The sequence below is a fragment of the Alexandromys fortis genome, unplaced genomic scaffold (assembly GCF_014885135.2).
Source record: "Alexandromys fortis isolate MF-2015 unplaced genomic scaffold, M_Fortis_MF-2015_v1.1 scaffold_254, whole genome shotgun sequence".
NCBI classification, from domain to species: domain Eukaryota; kingdom Metazoa; phylum Chordata; class Mammalia; order Rodentia; family Cricetidae; genus Alexandromys; species Alexandromys fortis.
The window spans coordinates 539,951-558,866 of record NW_026068130.1 but is presented as its reverse complement, the minus strand read 5'-3'; the positions used below and the strand labels follow the sequence as shown (position 1 = coordinate 558,866).

The following is an 18,916-nucleotide window of genomic DNA, read 5'->3' as shown; positions in this document are numbered from 1 at the left end:
GAAATATTAAAATGTATTATCAAAAACAGTCACAGATTATTCCGGTTGTACATTAGCAGGGCACAACCGCTGTTGGTCTTTCAAAGGATCAACAGTCCTATCTTTAAAATGACTAACTGACAAACCTGTGTGGGTGGAACAATGGCCTTTGACATCAGAAAAATTAGACCAGCTAGTACAGGAACAGCTAAATGCTCAACATATTGAATTGACCAGTCCTTGGAATTCTCTTGTATTTGTTATTAAAAAGAAATCTCAAAGAATGGATAAATCTTTAAAAAAAACAGAAAGGGGTAATAAAGACCCCCCAGAGGAAAATTATATAATGCATTATTAACTTTAAATAAGCTTATGTATTTTAAAGATATGTTAACCTCAGAATGAAAACCAGGATATGTGTTACATTGGCAAATAGGTTTTTTTCTTTGTTTCCACAGGAAAATAAAAGTCACGGATACCTTCAAGACTAATAAATATTAGACTCCAACAGCAGAGATTGCTTGATTAGGAAAGGTAATAATTCATCAAACAACTTGATCATTCAATCTAAACTAATCTGCTGTGGAATAACCCTTTTGTACACTATGACGATGTTTTGTTCTCATTGGTTTAATAAAGAGCCAACCAGCCAATAGCTAGGCAGAAAGAGGTTAGGCGGAAGAGCTCGAGTGAGAGAACACTGGGAAGAAGGAGGGCAGAGTTGCAAGCCAGACACATAGGAAGCATGAGATGAACATGCCATGCTGAAAAAAGGTACCATCATGTGGCAGAATATAGATAAGAAATATGGATTAATTTAAGTTGAAAGAGCTAGTTAGTAACAAGCCTAAACTATCAGCTGAGCATCTATAATTAATCAAAAGTCTCTGTGTGGTTATTTGGGAGCAAGTTGGTAGGAAGAAAAGTCTACCTATGCTAACTTATAAGACTAATAAATGCCTTTCATTAGGTCAGGTATAAGAAAATAATTTTTATTATTAAAATATAATACTATATCTGTTGCCAAAAACATTTGTCTTAACAAAGATATAAACCACCTTCCCCCAAAAGGGAACCCCTCCAAAGTTAGGTCAGGGCAGGGATTTGTTCTGCCAGGACTTGACCATTATCCCAATTTTCTCAGGGTCCCCTAAAGATGCTGTTGCCTCCCCAGACAGCAGGAAGTAATTTTAAGAACATGACACCCACATTCCCGAGAGTTGGGGTAGGTTGTCTTGGTTATTTGATGTTTGGATGTTATGGATGTTTGTCATTATTTAGGGAGGGCCAATTGCAAGTTGTTATTGATCATGGCCAGGGATGAATCAAAGCAAAGGAGGTTAGACTCAGGAATCTCTTTCTGAAAAGTATATAAAAAAAAGCATATAAAAGGGAATATAGGAATGATAGAATAATGGGTTAATTATTGGATCTACTTTTAAACTAAAAACAACTACTAGTTTTAAATATTTTATATTGGTATGGGTTTTTGTATATACAAATTTATGGTTATTTTTGTTACAACATACTATAAGTTATTTTACCTAACCAACTCATTTAAAATTATAATAAAAAGTTCTAGTCCTTGAAAGCTATTATTACAAACTGTTTATGATAATTAAGAAATGCAGGTGGATAGTTAGTCATTTATAACAATCAAACTTGTAGTCATGTTAGATATATTTTCAAGGTTAAACAAATATATTTTAGATATATAGGTGGTCTTCAAACACTTCAGAGACCTACAAAATGTGGCATTTAAGATGTTTTAATAACATAAGCTTTTTCATGATAGTGAGATAAGTCTGTTCCTAACAGCACTAATCAACTTAAAAAAAAAAAGGATAATGGGCATCAAAGAACCTCCATATGGAGTTTGCTTGCATTGTGGTAAGGCTAGCCACTGAGCAAAAAACTTGCTTTTCTTGACTGCTGATCATATGCTATCAAAATTGTATAAGCAGGACACACAGAAATTGACTGCTGAACTTTGCCAAGACAAGGTCAGACAGTCCTTCAAAATTCCTGCTTCACAGCCAGGCAGTGGTGGTGCATGCCTTTAATCCCAGCACTCGGGAGGCAGAGGCAGGCAGATCTCTGTGAGTTCGAGGCCAGCCTTGTCTACAAGAGCTAGTTCCGGGACCGGCACCAAAGCTACAGAGAAACCCTGTCTCGAAAAACAAAAAAAAAAAAAATCCTGCTTCACAGAAAAGTCTGTCAGCTATTCTAGGTCTGTAAGCTGAAGATGGATGCCCCAATGTTGCAGAAGAATCTTGGGTGACTATCTAGGCAGTCAGCTGTCTCTGTCTTTCTATAGTTTTGGAAGTTGTTTACTGCACACTTCCTCTTTGCTCAGGTAATATTTTATCCTTCTTTGGTCTCTGATGGGGTTGAAGACTAGATAATTACATCATTTTCTTTGTTACAAAATTTAGAAAAGAAGCTTACAAAAGAAATGTAAAGTATATAAGGCTGAGAGACATAAAGGCTTAAGTTGTTCGTTTAAGAAAATGTTTTAAGATCTAAAAGGATATTTTAGGATAGTAATAGAAGCTATGATAGAAAGTGGTTTAGGTATAAAACTTTGGATTCATCAAGATAGGATAGATAATAGAATATTTTCTCTGAATTTGCCAAATACAAATGAACTTGACATTATGAATATAATCTTATCTGATAATTGTTATTATATGTAGTTTTCCTGTGTTAGAGATAAAACATTTCCTTTTTATTTAGACAATACATGATTATTGATCTTATTGTATAGTTTTACTGTGTTAGAGTTAAAAGCTTTTCTTTTAATTAGACAAAAAAGGGAGAAATGTTGTGGGACATTTGAACAAACTGTAACACCCCAAGATTGTGTTAATACAGTTAACCTTGAATTAGGAGGCAGAGACAGTCACTAGTTGACAAAAAGTAGCCATAGAGAATATGGAGGACCCAGAATACTGATAGGAAGGAGTAGGGAGGGACTTCGAGATCTGAGGTGTGGGGGAGTTGCCTCTTTTTGATCTGGGAAATGTGGAGAGAAGGTCAGCTGGCCACTCCTCCACTGTTTCTTTGATCTATCAAGTTTTCACTCCAATATCTGACTCCTTAGTCTTTATTGGTAATAGAACAACTTAGATAAAAACTACAGCTCCATTATCTGTGCTGCTGTCCATATTCTTATCGTCCAAGCTCCTGCAGAACAGCTCACCAAGGTATGAACACTCAGTGGTTTTCCCGCCCAAAGTTCCAAAGTCCTCTCACAATCATCCCCAAGCAATGGGCAGGTCTGTCGTAACAACTCCCCACCCTGGCACTGACGTCTATCCTAGTTAGGGTTGTTGTTGCTGTGAGGAAACACTATCACCCAAGCAAACTAGTAAGGAAAGAGTTTGTTTCACTCATTCTTCCATATCACTGTTCATTATCAAAGAAAGGACAGGAACTCAAACAGAGCAGGAACATAGAAGCAGGAGGTGATGCAGAGGCCATGGAGGTGTGCTGCTTACTGGCTTGTTCCTCGTGGCTTGCTCAGCCTTCATTCTTATCCCAGTTCAGAGATGGCTCCACCCAAAATGGGCTGGGTCCTCTCATATCAATCACTAATTAAGAAAATTTCCCTACAGGCTATCTACAAGCTCGTGGAGATATTTTCTTCTCTTTCTTTCTTTCTTTCTTTCTTTCTTTCTTTCTTTCTTTCTTTCTTTCTTTCTTTCCTTCTCTATTTATTTTATTTTGGGGTGGGGGTATATTATTGGTTGTCTTGGAACTCGCTCTTTAGACCAGGCTGGTGTTAAACTCACAGAGATCCTCCTGCTTCTGCCTCCCAGAAAATAAATAGGAAAAATAAAAAGAATAATCACATAAAGAAATTGATGTTTTTCCACAGTCACAGCAGTTACAGCTGTCTCAACCAGTAATTGTAGCTCTGAAGTTACTGGATTACTTCTCAGGTGATGGAGGAAGGTCATTGGTAATAAACAAACTGCCTTGGCCCATTTTGATAGGCCATCCCTTAGGTGGGTGGAGTAGACAGAATAGAATGCTGGGAGGAAGAGGAAGTGAGCTCAGACTCGACAGCTCTGCTCTCGGGAGCAGAGGCCATGCTCCCCTCTCCTAGGGAGACGCACGTGATGAAGCAAGCCGCCAGGTCAGACATGCTGAATCTTTCCCGGTAAGACCAGTGCTACACAGTTTATTAGAGATGGGTTGATCGAGATATCAGAATTAGCCAGTAAGGGCTAGAGCTATTGGGCCAAGCAGTGCTTAAAAGAATACAGTGTCCGTGTAATTATTTCGGGGCATAAGCTAGCAGGCGGCCGGGGTGCTGGGGATGCAGCCCCACAGCTCCTATTACAACACTCAGGCAATGAAACAGTGGGACTTTTATATCCCACCAGATTCACCTCCTGCCACTGCCACCAAATACAGTTTTTAACTAAACCTTTATTATTCTATTTAGCAATAAGACTCAGGAATCAGAGGCTGGGGTGAAAACCTGCTAGCTCAGAGAGGTTGAGGAGCAACTTGCTGACCTTCCCTCTTCACTGATGTCTCAGAGTGTATCCTTCTGCTCCGCCAAACAAAAAACAAACAAACAAACAAAAAACCAAAAGCACTGCCACACATAAAGTTCCTCCCTACTCCTTCCTGTGCATCTCTATCCATCTTCCAGACTCCCTCTGACTCTCTGTGACTACTTTCTGTCAACTACTTGCTGGCTCTGCCTCCTGACCCAAGGTTGATTTTATTTAATTAACACAAATGTAAACTCAGGGTTCACAGTATGTCTGAATACCCTACAACAAAATAAATGAGAGAGAGAGAGAGAGAGAGAGAGAGAGAGAGAGAGAAGATAGATAGATAGATAGATAGATAGATAGATAGATAGATAGATAGATAGATAGAGGACTTTAGTTGGCTCAGCAGTTAGGAGCACCTACTGCTCTTGCAAAGGACCTGAGCTTGGTTTCCAGCACCAGATTGGTTTCTAGCTGACAGTTACATGGGCAGCTCACAACTGCTTGTAACTCCAACTCCAGGGGATCCATTGCCCGGTTCTGAACTCTACACACTCCTCACCATGGGTTGGGCAGGAGGAATACGAAGATTGTATGTGTCAGCTCAGAGATTATAACAATATATATACCAAAACCTGATCACCTTGACAAAACAAACAAAATCTATTCCCGCAGTTCTAGAAGCCGGAAAGTCCAAAATGAAGAGGGTAGCTAGTTCAGCTCCTGGCCAGGTGGGCTGTGTACCACTGCCTGCTCACTGCTCTCAGGACTGAAAGAGGGTGGGATCTGGCAATTCTCCTTAAGACATCCTATCACAGCCTGGAGGTGGTGGCATAGGCCTTTAATCCCAGCACTCGGAAGGCAGAGGTAGGATCTCTGTGAGTTTGAGGCTAGCCTGGCCTACAGAGTGAGTTCCAGGACAGCCAAGGCTACAGAGAGAAACCCTGTATCAAAAAAAAAAATCCTAACTCCTATCACTGTCTCCACGCTGTGACCTTATTTAGCTTCACCTCTTGGAGACTCCCTTTCCAAATATAGTCTCTCTGAGACTCAGGGGGTCTATGTTAGGGTTTCTATTGCTGTAAGAGACACTATCAGCGCAGAAACTCTTATAAAGGCAACCATTACCTGGGGCTGCCTTACAGTCCTGAGGTTTAGTCTGTTATCATCATGGCTAGACGCATGGCCGCACGCAGGGCACACGGTGTTGGAGAGATAGCTGAGAGTCCTACATCTGGATCCGCAGGCAGCATGCAGAGAGAGACACTGGGTCCATCTTGAGCTCATGAAGCTTGGAAGCCCGCTCCCAGTGACACACCCACTCCAACGAGGCCACACCCACTCCAACGAGGCCACACCTACTCCAACAAGGCCACATCTCCTAATAGTACCTATGAGCCATTTTCATTCAAACCACCACACAGGGCTTCATCGGATGAGGTGGGGGAACACAGTTCAGGCCAGAGCAAGGGTTTCCAAGGATCGACATTCTAATAGAGTAAGGCAGAATACTTTTTATTGACTTATAATCATAAGAAATGCAACCTCTCTGTCAGTTACACACTCAACCCAGTTAAATGGAAGAAAGCATCAAAATCCTTCCTGGAGGCAGGAGTGTGAGATCTTAGGGATTCTGCCCAAATCTCAGTTACATTGTGAAAACATGAGGGATGGGACGTTTGGCACTTGCTGCAGTGTTGGAGAGGGAACCTCACAAGCTAGGTAAACACAACCTCTGAGTTACAACCTCTGCTATGAAGGTAATTTTGAAAAGAAAGCCTTCTCTAGCAAATATGCTTTGTTATGGTGAGGATGTTTCTTATGTTTATCCCAGATCAGCAACAAATGATGTCTTAGCAATAACAATAAAATATTAAATGTGATTTTCTTTCTCTTTTCCTTCCTTCCTTTCCTTTCTTCCTTCTCTTTCTTTCTCTGTCTCTCTGTCCCTCTTTCTCTCTTTCTTTCTTCATTTTCACAGGGTCTCATTATGTATCCCTGAGCTGGAGCTCACTGTGTAGACAAGCCTCAAATTCAGAGTTACAATTGCCTCTGCTTCCCAAGAGCTGGGATTAAAGGTGTAAGCACTGGAGCCAGTGTCTCTTTGGACCACCAGCTCCCAAATAATGACATGGAGGCTTCTTATTCATTCTGAAACCTTGGTCTTAGCTTAGGCTTGTTCCCAACTAACACTTTTTAATTAAACTATTCATACTGATCTATGTCTGTCACATGGCTTGTTTCTTCTCCTCCACACTATACCTCCGACTTGTTCCGGGTCTCTCTGGCAAAACCTACCTCTCTTCTTCCCAGAGTTCCTATCTCTTTCCTGAAGTCCCGTCTATCCTCTCCTGCCTCACTATGGGTCATTCAGCTCTTTATTAAACCAATCAGAAGGTGCCTTAGCAGAAACACATCTTCACAGCGTACAAAAAGATTATCCCACAACATAGCACACCAGTTTGTAAGGTGATTTTCAACGCTTAGAATTACACTATAGCTAGACAAGAAATATTTACTTGTGGTTTCAGAACAGAGTGCGAGGACTTTCCCAGTCTTAACTGTAAAGGGAAAGCAGGAAACTGAACCTACAGGAGAAGCAGAGCCAGGGAAGCCTCACTGAGGTTTTACGGCCACCAAATGTCTAAGGACCCCTTAGTTATGATCCACCAAGAGCAAATACGGCAGTGTGACCCCTGCCTCCACCACAGAGAAGGGGTGGGAGACAAGGTACTAGGAGATTTTCTTTGGTGGATAATTTTTGAGAGTGGGAAAAATGGCTCAGTTGGCAAAACACTTGTCCATGCAAGAACATGGACCTGAGTTCAGATTCCCAGAACCCACATAGAAGCCAAGAAAGGTGGAACACTTCTGTAATCTGGGAAGAGGAAAGCAGGAAGCAGCTGGCCAAGTTAACAAGCTCCACTTCACTGAGAGAATTTGTCTCAAAAGATAAGGTGACTGGGACCGAAGACAACACTCAATGTCAACCTCTGCCCTCTGCATGCAAGTGTGTGAGCATGCACATGCACACGCATGCAACCACATAGAACACACACATAGGCATACATGTACACATGCACACACATACACGCACACACACACACACACACACACACACACACACACACCCCATAGGGAGTTTTTGAGACTCCAGGCTCACATTGCAATGCTTTCCACCTAGTCTTCACCCGGTGTGACTTGCAGGTCCTGATACTGTCTGAAAACATACCAACTAAGACCTTCCAGACTTGAAGAAAGGCACAAAGGCTCTTAAAAGTGCCCTTCACAGGTCAGCAGCATAAATAAAAACCAACCCCCTTCTACAGCAACCCAACGAAACTGCACAACTCCAGGGATAAAGAGATCGTATCAGGCAGTGTGACAGCCAGACAGAAACTGCGATCTACAAGGGAAAAATAATCTCATCAGAAATAGCCGGAGCAGCACAGCGGTGCTGAGATGGGACCCAGAGCCATGAGAGCGATAAGCAAGACCTCTACTGATGACCTTTAACCCCAACCATCAGTGATGTCAGGTTACTTATGGGATCTCTCCCTCTCCCCCCTCCTCTCTCCTGTATAGTATACATGCTTGGATGTATATTTTTCTACTTCACAATCTTAGGCTCCCTCTTCCTTTTTTTTTTTTTTTTTTGAGACAAGGTTTCTCTGTAGCTTTGGTGCCTGTCCCAGAACTAGCTCTTTTAGACCAGGATGGCCTCAAGCTCACAGAGATCTGCCTGCCTCTGCCTGGGATTAAAGGATTAAAGGGGTGCACCACCACTGCCTGGCCCCTCTTCTTTATTATGATAATTTCCCCCACTATGCATAAACTTCACACACACACACACACACACACACACACACACACGAATTTCTGATAATCCTGTCTCTGTTTCCTGGGTGTTATAATTATAAGACTTGCACTATCAAGCCTGCAAGCCTGCTTTATGCATTGCTGGGGATTTAACCCAGGTCCCATTTGTGGTTTTTCTTTTAGAATGACATTCAGAAAAATCATTACCATGACCAATGGCAAGGAGATTCCCTCTGCACTTTTAGGAGTCCTGTGGTTTCTAGATCAGGTGTGTAAATCGTTGGTCTATTTGGTGTTGGTTTCTGTGCCTCTTATTTGGCAAGGATACAGCTTCTTTTGTACATGGCTATCCATTTTCTCAGCACTGCATGTTGGTGATACCGTCTTTCCCTTCTGTGTATTCCCGCGAGCTTTGTTGAAGACTGACTGCTGCCTGAGTCTGTCTGTAGTCAGGTCTACTATAACCAAACATTCAAAGCTGTGTAACTTGTAAGAAAGACATTTCTTTCTCCCATATCTGAAGGCTGAAAGGGCCAAGATCAATATGCTGGCGTATGACGCGGCTTCCCTACTGCATTTTTCCACAATGGGAGGACAAGGAGACAGAAGCAAGACAGCCGAGTGTCGTTCCCTTGGCATTAGTCCATTCCTGAGGCTGGAACCCTCACAGCCCAGGTGCTGCTTGAGGGTCTTATCTCTTGAGGCTGTTGCAATGCTTATTAAACTCCAGCATGAGTTTTGAAGGGGATAAACATTCAAACCACAGAAACCATGTATTTGTACGGTTTTTTCCCCCTGGACTTTCTTCTGTTCCATTTGCCTGTATGTCTGTTTTTACTCCAATATCTTATTGTTTTTATTACTATAGTTTTGAAATGTGGCCCCAAGATGTCTCCAACTTTCTTTCTTTTTGTATATATTTTTATTTTATGTGTGAGTGTTTGGCTTAGACGTATGTATATGTACCATTATGTGTGTTTCTGGTGCCCGTGGAGGTCAGAAGAAGGTGTCAAATCCTTTGGACCTGGAGTTATGCATGGTGTAAGCCACCATGTGGGTTCTGGGAATCGAATCCATGTCATATAAAAAACTAATGAGTGCTCTTAAACACTGAGCTCTCTCTTCAGCCCCTTCCATCTGTTTTGTGTTTTTTGCCAGTGCTAGGGATAGAATTCAGGATACCCATACTTTTTGAAACACTGTCTCCCTATTTAGCCCAGGCTGGCCTTGAAGCCATGATTCTCTTTGCCTCCATGTCTCCTCTAGGGATGATGACATGTGTATGCCATCCAGTCCTGCTTCAGCTGTTTGCCTTTCCAGATGTCCGTAGCTACTTGAGATCCTTTGTGACTCCATATGAAACTTAGAACTATTTTTTCTATTTCTGTGAAATATGTCCTTGGAGTTTTTGCTAGGGCAGCATGGGAGCTGCAGACCCCTCATTTCTTTCCTTCATAGTACCCTCACCTTTAGAGGGGGTGACACATGTGTCTGTTGTGAAGCTCAGACAGTGGTGGCACACACCTTTAATCCCCACTCAGGAGGCAGAGACAGTCAGACCACCGATCAGCCTGAGCTACACAAATAAATTTTGTCTAAAAAAATTATATATATGTATATATATATATAATAGGTATATAATATATATCAACACTATATCTATGGAATTTATACAATTTATTAGAATGACCAGGCAGTGGTCCAGCTAATCTAACAATGGCTGGCTATGAACAGAAGGTTCAAGAACGCAATAGTTGCTCAGTCTACGAGACTGGATGTCTCGGCTGGTCTTCAGTAGATGCTGGAATCCTGAAGAGGTAGACTCTAAATGCCAGTGAAGGAATGGACTTGCTAGCAAGGCAAGGGCAACCAGGAAAAGAGCAAAAGCTTCCTTCTTCCTTGTCTTTATATAGGCTTCAGCAGAAGGTGCAGTCCAGAGCAGAGGTGAGTTTTCCCAGTTCAAATAACAAAAGGTGTGTCTTCCTACCTCAATGATCCAGATGAAAAGTAAATCTTCCCATTTCAAATTAAGCAAAAATCCCTCACAGGTGTGCCCCTCCATTTTGGGGTTCTAATTAATTCCAGATGCAGTCACGTTCACAACCAAGAATAGCTGTCACAATGGCTCTAGTCTTTTTTGACTGATAGCTTTATCCTCTCTCCCCATCTCTGTTACTCCCTTGTAGCCCCTGCGGAAAGAGTAGACAGGAGAAGCTCAAGCGTGAGAGTCCACCTGCTCTCCTTCCTGGAACCCAAACAGGACAGGAGAAAGGCATGACACTCAGGCTCCCACACACCGAGGAAAGCTGGGCACTTGCTATCCCTCTTTTCTCTCTTGCTCCCCAGAACTGGGCAACCCATGGGGCATAGGATTAAGATTAATTCACATGAGAAATGTAAAAACTCCAAACAAAATTTCTATTAAAATAAGCATTGGGTCTCAGAATAAAAAAAGAAATAAAGAAAGGAAGAAAAGAAAGAAGGAAGGAAGACAGGAAGGAAGGAAGGAAGGAAGGAAGGAAGGAAGGAAGGAAGGAAGGAAGGAAGGAAGGAAGGAAGGAAGGCTCATTGACTCTGGAATTGAGTCGTTTTCCCACCCTTCCTGTCTGATTTTTCTCTCAAAGCTGCAGCTATTACCAGCCCCAGGGGTCTTTGAAGACTCCCAGGCACACATAGAAGTGCACACAAAGGCATCCCGTGCCCTCCCCCACTGCACAGCACGCGCAGAACATCTCACATAGGACACCTGTCTGATCTTCCTGACAACAGATGGGATTCTAAATCTAGGCCAATACCTATGGATGGACTGCATCTCTGTGATGAGCTTGGGGTGTGTCCTGACCTTTGCTGTACCGTGACCCCTGTGATGATGTCACAGGAGAGCACAGGGACGTTTCCTGGAAGGGACTCACTGAGTCAATGCGTGCAAAACATCTGAAATGTTAGAGGGGACACTGCCCTCCATGGAACTAACATCCCTGCCCTCACTCCCAGGAGGTGGGGTCTCTTTGCCCCTGAGACAGCATTTACAGTGGTCAGGTTCTCAGTGTTTCCGCATTGCAGTTCATTTGACTCATACTTGGGAGGAGGGTTTGTTATTATCCTGAGCCATGGCAGAAGCTGCCAGGGTGTTCAAGACTTCCTTATAGCCAGAGCTTATCTGAGTTGGCAGCAATGTCCAGACCACCACCTAAACCTGGCTTTCCAGTCCAGACTACTGCCTAAAGCTGACTTTCCATTTTGAAACTGTTTTTGCTTGTCTAGCGCATCTTTAAAATATTCTGTGACTCTAGTTTCAGATCCCATTTAGCCCCTAGATCTGTGTGTGTGTGTGTTGTGTGTGTGTGTGTGTGTCTGGAAGACAAGAACTTCTGACACAGAGGCACGGCGCTGTGAGTTCACTGTTACAGATGAGCAAGCGGCGGCCTCAAGTCTGAGGCTACGCTGGTAGAAAAAGCAGATTCCAGGCCAGCCAGGACAATATCGTGAGACTCTCACTAAGAGCAACAACAGAAAACTTAAAGCAAAGGTGCCCACTAGGTAAGAGTGGACAAGATTCCAGATTTCCCCTTTTCCTCACAGAAAATGCCAGCGATCGGCCCCCAGAAGACACACAGGAACGTGTCCCTGTGCCAGCTGCAAGCTCACCGTGATTGTCCTCTGGTAGTTCCGGGCACAACCAGCTGATAAGATAGACACAAGTAACTTCAAAACCTATGTAAATGAGTGTCCTGAGAAAGGGTAAAGTTGGAAGAATCCATGCAAGTTCAAAGTCAGCCAGGGCTACAGATCGCAAGACCCACTCTCAAAACACCCAAAGAGGAATAATCTTTGCACTTGAGACAGAGGCCAGCCTGGTGTACATCTTAAGTTCAAGGCCAGCCTGGCCTACATAGTGAGTTCAAGGCCAGACTGGTCTACAAAGGGAGACCCTGTCTCAGAAAAAAAAAACAAATCAAAACAAGCAAACAAAAACCACAAAGGGGCTGAAGGATAACTCAGGTTAGAAGCGCTGGCTGCTTGCTCTTACAGAGGACCTGGGTTTGGTGCTTAGAACCCAAGGTAGCTCATAACTGTCTCTGCTCAGGTACCAGGCACTCACACGGTACACAGCCGTGTATATGCAGGTAAAGTACTCATACACGTAAATGAAATAAACCTCTAAGGAACACACACAGAGTGGGCTGGGTAAAGTAGTCGTCATGCAAGGGTGAGCACCTGTGTTCCCAGCCCCAGAACGTGAGCTGAGCTGGGTGTCGGTAATTCCAGTGCTCCAGCAACACGAGTTATGGAGACAGGAGAATCCCCCAGAAGATCACAGGCCAGGTAGCCTGGTATTCACCGTGAGGAACAATAAAGGACACCGTCTCAAAAAATGTGGATGGTGAAGACTGAATCCTCGGACCTCTAAACATATACCATGGAACACACACGCATACCTGACCTCACACCCGAACACATACACACACACCAAAACAAGCACACGCACACACAAAGAAGGCTGGGCGGTGGCCCGCTGGGTGAAGTGCGTGCTTGGCCAACATAAGGACCTGAGTTCAGACACTCAGCCCTCACGTGAAAACAAAACACGTAACTCCAGTGCCGGCTGGCAGAGACAGGGAGATCCCTGGGGCTCACTGGCTAGCCAGTCTCGCTGAAACTACAATGTCCAGGGTCAGTGAGAGATCCTGTCTCCCGCCATGATGGGGAGGGGCTGGAGAGGTGGCTCAGCAGTTGAGAGTGCTTACTGTTCTTCAGTTCCCAGCAGCTGTGTCAGGTGGCTGACAACTGCCCGTCCCCCAACAACAGCTCCAGAGGACCTAACACACTCTTCTGGTCTCCAGGAGCACCCCTCCCCCGCATGTGGCATATACCCACACACAGAGAGATACACCTATATATACACCAATAATAATAAATATTCTTGAAAGGAAGCAGAGAATCAATTGAAGAATCTCTGGCCTCTGGACATGCCTACATGGGTGACTGTACTCATGGATATGTATACAGATGTATCCGCCTACAGACAGGCACACATAGAAAACAAAACAGAGAGAGAGAGAGAGAGAGAAAGAGAGAGAGAGAGCCACACCCACATACACATACAAAAAGAGAAAAGAGAACCCACAGAATGGGAGACAATGTTTGCAAATTATACACCTGAAAAGGTTTAAGACCCTGAATAGACAAAGAACTGCGACCCAGCAATGATGTGTTAAACTAAAATTCAAAATGGGCAAAGAATTTAAGCAGACATTTCTTCATAGAAAGTGTACAGATAGCTTGCTGTATTGGACTCCTCTAGAGTAACAGAACCTATACAATCTATCATCTATCTATCTATCTATCTATCTATCTATCTATCTATCTATCTATCTATCTACACACACACACACACACACACACATATGGGATTTATTAGAATGACTTACAGACCACAGTCCAGCTAATCCAACAATAGCAGGCTGTGGATGGGAAGCCCAAGAATCCAGCAGTTGTTCAGTCCACAAGGCTGGTGTCTCGGTTCATCTTCTGTACATGCTGGAACCCTGAAGAAGTTGGCTCTAATGCCAGTGAAGGAACAGACACTTGCTAGCAAAGCAAGAGCAGCAGGCAAAGAGCAAGCTTCCTTCTTCCTTGTCCTTATATAGGCTTCCAGCAGAAGGTGTGGCCCAGAGTAGAGGTGGGTTTTCCTGTCTCGAATGATCTAGATTAAAGGTGTGTCTTCCTATCTCAAAGATCCAGATTAGAAGCGGATCGTCCCACTTCAAATTAAGCATATATCCCTCACAGATGTGCCCCAGTGTAGGGGTTTGTTAATTCCAGGCGTAGTCAAGTTCACAACCAAGAACAGCCATCACACCAACCAAATCAAGATTAAAAAGACTGGAAAGCCGAGTTCTGTGGCAAGTTTCTAGAGTCCCAGTCCTCAGAAAGCTGAGGCAGGAGGATTGCCTGTCTCAAGAAAAGGTGTGCTTGGGTCAGCAGGGCCTGGAGATGTAGCTCAGCTGGTAGAAAGTTTCCTTAAACCAGGGAGAACTAAGAGAGGGCTTTAGAGATGGCGAAGTAGTTAGGAGGGAGTACTGCTTTTGCCGAGGACCTGAGTTCAACTCCCAGAACCCAAGTCCAACGCTCACAATTGTCTGTAGCTCCAGCTCCAAGGGATCCCCGCCACCCCTGGGCTCCTCTGGCATCTGACTCACGTGTACATACCCCATCCCCCATACACATAAAATCTAAAAAAAATGAAATAAACATTAAAGTAAAACAAAAAACAAGGAACTAAAAGAAGGGGGGAAAACCCCTGGCACCTTGATAGTTACTTGTGTTTCCTATTGGCTGCATGCCAAGAAGCTGTAACACAGCTGATAAAGCCCAAACCACCCCTAAAAAGCTATGCATGGCGCACATGCTGTAATCTCTACACTAAGGAGGTGTAAGAGAATCACAGCAAGTTTAAAATCAACCTGGTCAACACAGTCTCCCTCAAAAAAAAAAAAAAAAAAAAAAAACATAAAATTGTCCATGAAGATAATGCTGGGCTGGCAGACTGCTAAGTGAGTAGAACACTTGACAATCTGACTTCAGTCCCTAGGAGCCTCAGAGTAGAAGGCAACCAGATCCTGAAAGTTGTCCTCTGACCTACACACACATACACACTCATATACATATACACATACACATACACACACAAACATATATACACACATATACATACACACTCACACACATATACACACAAATATATATACATACACACATACATACATATACACACTCATACACATACACAATACATACATATATACACACACTCACACACATACATAAATATACACATACACACATACACACTCACATACCTACATACATATACACACACGCATACATACATACACATATTTACACACACAAATATATACACACATACATACTCACACACACATACATACATATGCACACACAAATATATACACACATACACACTCATACACACACATACATACACACATATATTTATACACACAAATGTAATAAAATTTATGATGTTTGTTTTCCTAAAGTTTCAAGATACTACAAAAGATAAATTTAATGATAGTATATGTATGGTAAATAAAGACTTTTTTTTTAATCCTAAAACCAAATTTTGCTCCATGTTTATTTTATCAGTCTGTTCTGGACCTTAATAGAAACCTTTAAAAGCTCCCTGAAGGACATGACATCAGTCTCATAAATAGACCTGTGAATCACCTCCAAATCAACTTTATTTGACCTTTCTTTCCTTTTTCCTTTGTTTTTTGTCGGTTTTTTGTTTTATTTGTTTTTTTGAAACAGAGTTTCTCTGTATATCTCTGGCTGTCCTGGAACTCACTCTGTAGACCAGGCTGGCCTCAAACTCAGGGATCCACCTGTCTCTGCCTCCCTAGGGCTGGGATTAAAGACGTACACCACCATGCCCAGAAATATATTTGACTTTTCAACAACAGAGATAAAATAAAGACAGTCCACAGGCCCAGGGGAAATGAGTACAGACATACAGTTAAGCTCATTTGACAGCTTTAGTCCTGGGAATAATACATTTCCCCCAGGCAAACAAACCGTCCTCTTCAAAGAGACCCCATATAAAAGACAGAGTTTTGTAGAGGGACCAGTTTCTGGCACTGCTGTGGGAAATGCATGCTGAGAAAACTATCCTCAGCAGAGTTCTAAGAAATCAAGTCTTTGTCCTGCACAGAGAAAAATCGGTGTAGCCAAGATGCCCTGACCTCCTGAGGGAGGACAGTCCTTGTTCCAGTGATATCTGCTCTTGAAGACTGAAGCTCACCAATTTTCCCTGGTGGATCTCCCCTCGGTTACTGCAGGCATCAGTGAGGAGCCTTGGATAAGCCCTGATTGGGGGGGGCGTATAAAACATTGAATTTCTCTTAGATAATAGGGCTTTGTTCTCTATCTTAATCAATAAATAAATCAAACAGCTTTTTGTCCTATACGTGACAGAAAGACAAGGTTTCATGGGGAGTCATCACTGTTTTGTAAGAGGATGTATTTAGGCCAGCAGCTGGCTTCCTCCAACAGAGAGTCTGCAGCATGTGGGTGGTCAGAATACCCAGGAGGAGCTAACAGCAATGTCGGCTCTTGATGCCACGGAACTCAATCTGGGACACTTGCACTTGTTAGAGCAGTGGCTCTCAACCTTCCCAATGCTGCGATCCTTTAGTGCACAGTTCCTCATGGCATGGTGACTCCCAGCCATAAAACTATCTTTGTTGCTATTCATAACTGTCATATCTGACACGCAACCCCTGTGAATGCATCATTTGATCCCCTCCCCAAAGATTGCAACCCAGAGGTTGAAGACCACCGCGTTAGAGGGTTGCCCTAAATGTTCTGTGTCAGAAACATAGATGAACATGTCTGTGTCTTTCCACAGTGTCCAAATTTATTGAAGAGCAATAAATTCCCAAGGTTTAGCAGCTTCGATAACAATATTTTGTCATATTGCCCTCCCTCCCTTAGTAATCTGGCCAAGGTGAATGCAGGTTCCTTTATTCCAGTCTGTTCCCCGGAATTACTCATTTATCAGGCTGCCATAAGCAGGTAACGCCTAGCAGGCAGTGTTCTTAAGTCCATCCAGGGCCTGAGTCACCCTCCCTCCGACTAGAGTTTGTTTATAAACTGCTTGTAAAATAAAGTCTTCAAGGGCACGCCCTGAAAGAACACTATTTTATATAATATGGAGTAACTGGAACAGGGGGTAGCCTGACCTCAACAAGGACCTAACTCAACACTGTTAAACAGGGACTTGGGGCGGGAGAGATGACTTAGTGGTTAAGAGCGCTTTGGTGATGCACCGCTTTAATCCCAGCACTCTGGAGAACGAGACCGGTGGATATCTGTGAGTTCGAGGCCAGCTTGGTCTACAAAGCAAGTTTCAGGACAGTGAGGGCTGTTAAACAGAGAAACTCTGTCTTGAAAAACCAAACCAAACCAAACAACAAAAAGAGCACTTGCTGCTCCCCTAGACGATCCCAGTTCAGTTCTTGGCACCCATGTGGCAGCTCATGTCTGTAACTCCAGTTCCAAGGGATCAACACCCTCATAAAGCATACATGCAGGCAAAACATCAATGCACATAAAATAAACATGAATAAATCATTTAAGAAAAACCAGAGCCTTAAAATCAACGCACGCCAGTAAGTAAGTAGAAGACGTCTACATATCAGACTCATTCATTAGGCGCATTAAAAGTCATCCTTAAACCTTGCCACATGCTAAGCCTGATAATTTTGCTCTTATTCCCCAAAACAACAGAAAACAAACAAAAAAAACTCTACTGCAAAGTAAAAATCTTATGATATCTATTCTAGCAAGTCTAACCTGAGAGGCCAACCTTTAACAAATAATAACGTAGTTTACAAATAAAGCAATTACACGAATAAGCAAACAAAACCCTTTAAACAGAAGAGAGGGTTGTTCCAAGAAACAGTTACAGGGGCCAGTGATGTGGTTCAGGAGGGAGAGGGGAGGGGCCTGTCACCAAGTCTAACACCCTGAGCTCAAGTTCTGGGATCCATGCAACAGAAAGAAAGAATCAGATCTTACATATTGTCTTCTGACTTCCCACACACGTGGCATGGTACTGCCTACCCCCATAATCAAATAAAGAAGTAATCACAGAAACGGACATGGTGGTGCCGGTCTCTAACCCCAGCGCTCAGAAAGCAAGAGTTCTGGGATCCCTAGATAGAGGATCAAGAGTTCAAGCTCACCCTCAGCTACTTAGTGAATTTGAGGGGAGCCTGTGCTCCATGAAGACGCTGTCTAAAATAGATAGATCACAGATAGATGATAGATAGATAGATAGATAGATAGATAGATAGATAGATAGATAGACAGACAGACAGAGCCCCTTCCTCAGCTCAAAACGCTGAACATACTGCTTCACAATCGGGAAAAATAAGCCAGCTGCTGTCTGCACTGAATAGAAGACCTCAGCCCTAGCTTTACTTGCTCAAGCTGCTCTATAAAAAAATGAGGATTTATTTCAAAGATATGTTTCTTTTTTAAATTATGTATGTGTGAATGCATGTGTTGACTGAGGCCAGAAGAAGGTATTAGATCTACTGGGGCAGGTATGAGCTCTTTGATGTGGGTGCTGGGAAGCGAACTCAGGTCCTCTGCAAGAGCAGTACACAATCTCAAAGCTATTGTACTGGTCCCCCAAAGAGAGGACTTTTAACAGGGAAAACCATCTGGTTACATACAGACCTAAGAATTTATCTCTTTTGGAGATGTCCGATGACTTACACAGAGAGCAGGAGTGTACCCAGGAACGCCAGAGCGACTTAACCATTACACCGGGTGACATACTGACGGGTGTATCTAACTCCAGGGACCAGCTCAGAGGGCTCAGATACATCGTCCCCAAAGACACAGAGAAGAGTCGGGCTCCACAGTGAAGGGAGACCAAAAATGGCTGGTGGACTCAAGGGAACCCAAGATTCTGTTGCCCCAAGCAGACCAATAAAAAGAAAAGTGATTCAGGAACTTCATGACTCACGTCGCCTGGAAAGTGAAACGTTAACTAGTTTAGTCATCGGTGTCTT

The 18,916-nt window shown here is 43.1% G+C and overlaps 1 protein-coding gene across 2 annotated transcripts in view; it reads right to left on the bottom strand.

Moving 5' to 3' along the window:
- The window catches only part of Stk25 (serine/threonine kinase 25), a 48,668-nt gene that overhangs the window by 23,343 nt on the left and 6,409 nt on the right, over positions 1 to 18,916 (bottom strand). Inside the window, exon 1 of one of the 2 annotated variants that reach the window (XM_050125957.1) lies at positions 13,742 to 13,904. The exons of the other annotated variant lie outside the window; for it this stretch is intronic. The gene's annotated coding sequence lies outside the window, so the exon portion shown is untranslated. Of the gene's footprint in view, positions 1 to 13,741; positions 13,905 to 18,916 lie in introns of those variants that run through there. 2 annotated transcript variants of the gene reach the window in all.